This window comes from Manis javanica, unplaced genomic scaffold (assembly GCF_040802235.1).
Source record: "Manis javanica isolate MJ-LG unplaced genomic scaffold, MJ_LKY HiC_scaffold_25, whole genome shotgun sequence".
In the NCBI taxonomy this organism is placed as follows: Eukaryota; Metazoa; Chordata; class Mammalia; order Pholidota; family Manidae; genus Manis; species Manis javanica.
In genome coordinates, this window is record NW_027332171.1 from 952,606 (window position 1) to 958,937 (window position 6,332).

Genomic DNA, 6,332 nt, shown 5'->3' on the forward strand with positions numbered 1-6,332 from the left:
ATTTGAGGGGAGAAAAATTTTTGTCTTGTAAGGTTTGACTTTTGTTTCAAGAGTTTTCTTCACCAATCTTATCCAAAAAGCCTTGTCTCCTATCCCTTGGCCCCTGTGGGAACTTATTTTCCAAAAATAACTGTGGTGACACGACCCTTCCCATGTGTTCTCCTCATATTGTGATTTTAACACTCTTCCCATTCATAGGTGAGGTCCATCTTTCCTCCCCCAAATCTGGGTGGGCCTAGGGCAGAAGTGATGCTATAGAACTTTCAAGACTAGGTCATAAAAAGGGGACACACCTCCAAGTGGCCCTTCTGGGACACTTGCTCTTGGACCTCAGCCCCCATGCTGTGCATAAAGCAAGAAACCACAGGGAAAAGCCCACCCGGAAGTACTCTGGCTGAAAAAACCACTGAGGTCCCAGGTGACAGGTAGCACCAACTGCCAGATAGAGTGAGACTTCACATGATTCCAGCAACCAAGCGGTGCTACCTGGAGCAGAGATAAGCTGTTCCCATGGTGTCCTGGCCGAACTGCAGATTCATTAGTGAAATAAATCAGTATTATTTTAATCTACTAAGTTTGGGACAGTTTGTTATATGTATTAGATAACTGCAACATCCCAAGTTAACCATAAAAATCCTCAGTGTCTTGTGCTTTACATTATGGGCATCTTAACTCACTTAATGAGAAAGAAACAAAAGAAACCTTAGTGTTGGCATCTTCTCAATCAGTTTTTCTGTGTCAAGTGGCCACTAATAGGTGAGGGGAGCAAGTGTGCCTGAGTTCTTAAATATCCTTTTACTTTATGTCGGGCTTCTGTATGGTTGTTAATAGAATGCCTCGAGACTTTTCACAGTGTTCATGGAATTTTGGTTAATTTTCAGATTTTGTTGAACAAGTCTCTCTTCCTTTTGCAAGGTTTGACCAAAAAAGAGAGACAGCCACAGTCCCTCCAGGATAGCAGTCTCAGCAAACAGTCTCAATCTTTCTTTGCTTTCTCCGACTGCCCCAGGAAAAAGCCAGAAACCAGAAGCTAACCTAACCCCCCCTCACTTAGGTGTGGGGAAACATGGAAATCTGACTAATTCCCAAAACACGCTAAGCCTTGCTAGCACAGGGAGTTAGTCAACAGAGGCTGCTTCAGCTTTCACAGGCTTTCCTCCCTTCTTCCCTATGTTCTTCTTAGTCCTCCTGTGATCCCATTCCCCATTTCTTTGGCACCAGCCATTGCCAGTAAAATGGGCAAGGATATATTTCGAATGGGATTCTGCCACCCAACCCTGTTCTGGTGATTCTGCAAGAACTACAGGAAACCAAGGCACAGAGATACTAAAGGGCACTTGAAGAGGACCTGGGCCTACAAGGTGTGTGAACACAATTCCCAGTTAATTTTTTATTTTGGCGTTTCTTTTCTGTATATTGGTTTATGATGAAAAGAACTCAACAATGTTTGAACACTTAAGTGTTGAAGTAGACAAAGTGGTGAGAATAAAATGGTGAATAAGAAATATATAGCTTCTTCCCTCAATCACTTATCCTCAGTGGGAAGGGCCCACAAAGGTGGGAGTCATCACCCCTTTCCTGGGTTGTAGATAAATGATGAGGGAATAGCTTTCTAGGCTCTCATCCCTGCCCTGCAATGGTCAGAGAATGAAAAGGAAATAATGGAAGCAATGGCACTGTGAGTCCCCCAACCCCCTTACCAGTTGAGGAACAAAGTGTGCACCAAAACTGGTCTTCTTCGTTTATTCTCCAATGCCATGAATACCCTGGAAAACCACCATATTTTGTCACCTCTAAAAGACAGTCAACCTCATACTAATATAAGAGGGACGTCCCTATAAGCCATCCCACTGTCAAGGCCTGGAGCACTGAGCTGCCCTTCTGGGAGCCATGGCAGAAGAGTGGGCCTGCACGTTCTCTCACTCATTCCTCATTCTCCTTTTAATGACCCTTCACCGTTTCACTTAGTGAAATTTCCTTTTCATCTTTAAATGGTATAAAAACAGATACTTTACCTTTAAAATATTTTCTCATTATACTGCCCAAATTCATTTTGGATACCCCCATTGTTCACAAATACATTGTGATTGGCTGAGAAAATGCCTCCCCCCCACCCCTCAGAGATGTCCATGTCCTGGAACCTCTGAATCCTCAGAACCTCTATGTTACTTTATATGGTAAAAGGGATTTTGCAGATATGATTAAGGAACCTGAGATGGGGTGATTATCCTGGACTATCCAGTTACACCCACTATTATCACAAGAGTCTTTGTATGAGGGATACAGGAGGGAGGGAGAGAAAAATTAATGAGGAGAGTTAGAAAGGGGGAAGGAGAGATTTTGGAACATGCTATGCTGCTGGCTTTGAAGATGGAGGATGGGGCCCCAAGGCAAGGGATGCAAGCCACCTCTAGAAGCTAAAGAAACTTAAGAAAACAGATTCTTTCCTAGAGCCTCCAGAAGGAACAGTACTGTAACCCATTGGACTCTGACCTCCAGAACCAGAATAAACTTGTGTTGTTTCAAACCAGTAAGTTGTGGCAATTTGTTACAGCAGCAATGGGAAATTAATATACTACAGTTCAGCACTTAACTCGTACTAATCAACTATCCGCCCTTGCTCAGGACATTTTATGTAACAGATTCTCAACTTTTTACATAATAGATTCTCCACAAATATGTACTGAATTGAATCTCCCGAAAAATTAGTGTTCAATATACATGTTTGTTGAAACATGATTTTCAACAACTCATTCAAATATATTACAAGCATGTGTCAAAGATTTATTTCATCAATGAAAGAATCTACAGAATGGTAAAGCTGATTCAAAAGAGAAAGTAAGAAACCATCAATTATACATAGTAGGGAAAAAATGCTGAAATTGTGATCCAAAAATTAAATATGCAGTTAATGTCTGGCAGGGCAATAAAACTGTTCCCTTTGGGATTATCTTTCTACCAAAATGAAATCATCTCCACCAAACAAAAATAATTTGCAACTTATCAGTCTTCCACAAATTAACATCTAACTTTATTGACCCTAGGACTTCAACAGTAAATACTAAGTCCAACAAAGGTACCTGGTACCTCCCCCTGGAACTTCAAATGACCTTTCAGCTGGATTGTCAGATAATGCTCTTACTTTAATGTTGAAAAGGTACACAAAATCTTTTTTCCTATTTCCTAGTTGTATCTAATTTTTCAAAACAGACTTCTTCTGGCTATCTATTAGTGAGTAATAAAGTACTCCAAAATCTTACAGCTTAAAGCCACAACCATTTTATTATATATCGCATTATTATGGGTCAGGAATCTGGGAAAGGCTCAGCTGAGTGATTCTTCTGCTCCACGTGGTGTTGCTCAATGATTTTCAGCTCATGCTGAGCCAGTCTAGAGAGGCCAAGACAGTTTTGTTCACTTGTCTGGTGTCTTGACTGTGATAGCTAGTAAACTGGATTTCGCTGGATCCCTCCCCCTTTCATGTAGTCTCAGGGCCGTTCTACGTGATCTCCTCAGCAACGTAACTGGGCATCTTATATGGACTAATACTGTCACTCTTCTTGAAGACTAGATGCAGAACTGGCATAGTTATCCCCTCTCCCATAATCCATCTGTCAAAGTAGTCACAGTCCAGTCCAGATTCATGGAGAGGAAGAACAAAAATCCACCTCTTGATGGGAGAACTGCCAAAGAATCTAAGGCCTTGTTTAATCCACCACAAGTTTTACCCTGTGAATTTTTATTTCCATGATATTGCTTATCTTTTTGTCCTAATATCTGTCGCACTGAAGGTTTCCATAACTTTCTGGGACATTTGCCATAACACAGTTGACTATGTGAGAGATGAGCCTCTGGGCAGCCCACCGCTCTTCTCCCTCCCTACAACCCTTGGCAAGCATTCATGGACAATGTCTTAACGCAGTGCTTATCAAAGTAGAACCAATAACATCTGTATCACCTGGGAACTTGTCATAAACACAGTTAATTCTCAGGTCCCACTTTAGAGCTACTGAATCAGAAACTCTGTGTTGGGGCCCAGCAGTCCGTGTTTAAACAAGCCCTCTTGGTGATGCAGAGACACTGATTTAGAGGTGTACGTTACTTAATAAAATTAATACCATCTGAAACTAGTTTCACAAGAAAGTGTTTTATGTTTCCTACATATTAAAAATTAAAGTTTTACAATTATTAAAAAAAATGTAAAGCCTGTAAATACCGCCATGGATTATTTGCATTTCACAGAAAAAGGATAGACAAAACCAAAGAATGCCCAGTGGCTTTCTCTAATTGATGCCCTTTCTCAGCTGTCAAAAGCCTCTTCCGCCAACCCCTCCTACACACAGGAAGGACCACTCTTTCAGCCTACTCAAGGAACACTCTCCAGAGGTGTCACACCTTATTTCTAAAGAATCACTTGTGCAAAGAACTGGTACCCTATCCATCTTTAAAATGGGCCTGTGACCCAACTTTAAAAAAACACATTATTCCTTCAAAGGGACTCCCATAACTTTGTTGATCCTCTCCACCCTGTTTTCTGTTTCTTTGATTTTGTATTTTATTATTTCTTTCCTTCTACTTTCTTCAGCTTTATCCTATTCATTTATATTCAGGCTTTCCTATTTTCTTACATAAACTGCCTTAGCTATACCCTACAAATCTTGATAAGTTGATAAATAATAACATTCTGTTCTAATATTTTCTTCTTTCCATTATGTTCTCTTTTTACATAGTTTGTGAATTAGAGGTGCTTTTCTTTTTTCAAATTTCTCATTTTGAACATAATGATAAGAAAACATGACCTACATCATCAAGGATTAGCAAAGTTTCTGTAGATGATCAGATAGTAAATATTTTAGGCTTTTTTGACCAAATGGTCTCCATTTTAAGTACTCACCTCCACCTTTGTTGACCTCAAGCAACCAAAGACAGTACGTTAATAAATTAGGGCAGCTGTAGTCCAACATGACTTGACATACAGCAAGTAACTGGCCATATTCAGCCAAGGACCACAGTTTCCCAACCCTTGTCTATATGACACCAATTATTTGGTCATTGTGGCTGTTATCTAGAGCTCATTTTGTAATGTTCCATGCATGCTTGAAACCATCATCTTACCCTTGTGCTGCTCCACTCTAAAAGTTCAGGCCTGGCACGCGTAAATATTTGCTTTTGTTAAAAATTGTCACAGTGATTCAGAGATTGGGTTTGGGGATCAGATATACCTCAGCTGCCAGCTTTGCCACTTACCACTGGGTAGTTTGGGGCAAAATGCTAAACATCTCTAATCCTCAGGGTCGTGATTTACTGAGAAAATAATAGTACCTACCTCACGGGGTTGGCATAAGGAAGGATTCGGTGAGATAATCCATACAAAACACCTAGCAGAGTGGCAGGCAGACTTCCATTGTTGTTATTAGAATTAGCATCATCATGCCACTGAAGCACTATTCTGTGAGGCAGGGATCATTAAACCTATTTTATAAAGAAATTAAGACTTAGACACGTCTAGATAACTTGCCCAAAATTTTACAGCCAGTGACAAAGCACTGATTCTCACCCAGCATTTCTATTTCCAAATCAAAGGATCCAGTACTCAGGCTCTGACTAATCCAGTCACACTAACATTTAAGGAATTTACTGTATGCCATTCCTAGGCGAGGCTGCATTTTAAGACACCGGGAGAAAGGAGTTGCGAAATGCTCAGGAATTCTAGGTGGTGCAAACAGTCCTTCCGGGGAAGGAGCTCGTTCCGTGAGCTCAACGGGACGAAAGGGCATAGGAGGTGCTAGCGGAGGTAACATGCCACTATACAGAGTCCTGGCACCGGGGCGCCAGATCTTACGACCTGGACAGACACCGTTCTGGACTCGAGGCTCCAGGGAAGTGGTGTCGCCCAGCGGCGCCCACAGGCTGGCGCTCCCCAGCTCCAATGACCTTGCCCGCCGGCCGTGCTGCCCTTTTGTGCTCTCCCGCTCCCCGTGCCCGCAGCGCCTGGCGCCTAAAAATATCACCCTGGGTGAATCTCCTGGAACACGCAGTCAAAATTTTTTAAATGGGCGCCGTCATTACTTGGAGACATAATTCACAGCCCCGACCTGCTGGTGATTCAGCGAGTGAAGTGCCGCTGAAAGTGGCGACGGATTCAGCCCCTTTCGATGGCCTAACTTTTCATTTGTTTCCCCTCCACTCGGCGAATATCATATATCGTGAGGAATGCGAGCAGCCCGAAGACCGCACTGGACGCAGGAAAGACAGCCTGGGTATCTCCATTTCTCCGGGCCCCGGCTCACCCCGGCACTCTTCAAAGCCAAACCCTGTGACAATCACAAGGG

At 42.3% G+C, this 6,332-nt stretch overlaps 1 long non-coding RNA gene across 1 annotated transcript; it reads right to left on the bottom strand.

Annotated features, from left to right (window-relative positions):
• Positions 1 to 3,256: 3,256 nt before the first annotated feature.
• On the bottom strand, positions 3,257 to 6,320 carry LOC140847620 (uncharacterized). The gene is made up of 3 exons (XR_012127650.1): positions 6,096 to 6,320; positions 5,327 to 5,472; positions 3,257 to 3,390 (listed from the first exon to the last, which is right to left on the bottom strand). It is a non-coding gene; the product is annotated as an uncharacterized lncRNA (long non-coding RNA).
• Between the last annotated feature and the right edge of the window lie 12 nt (positions 6,321 to 6,332).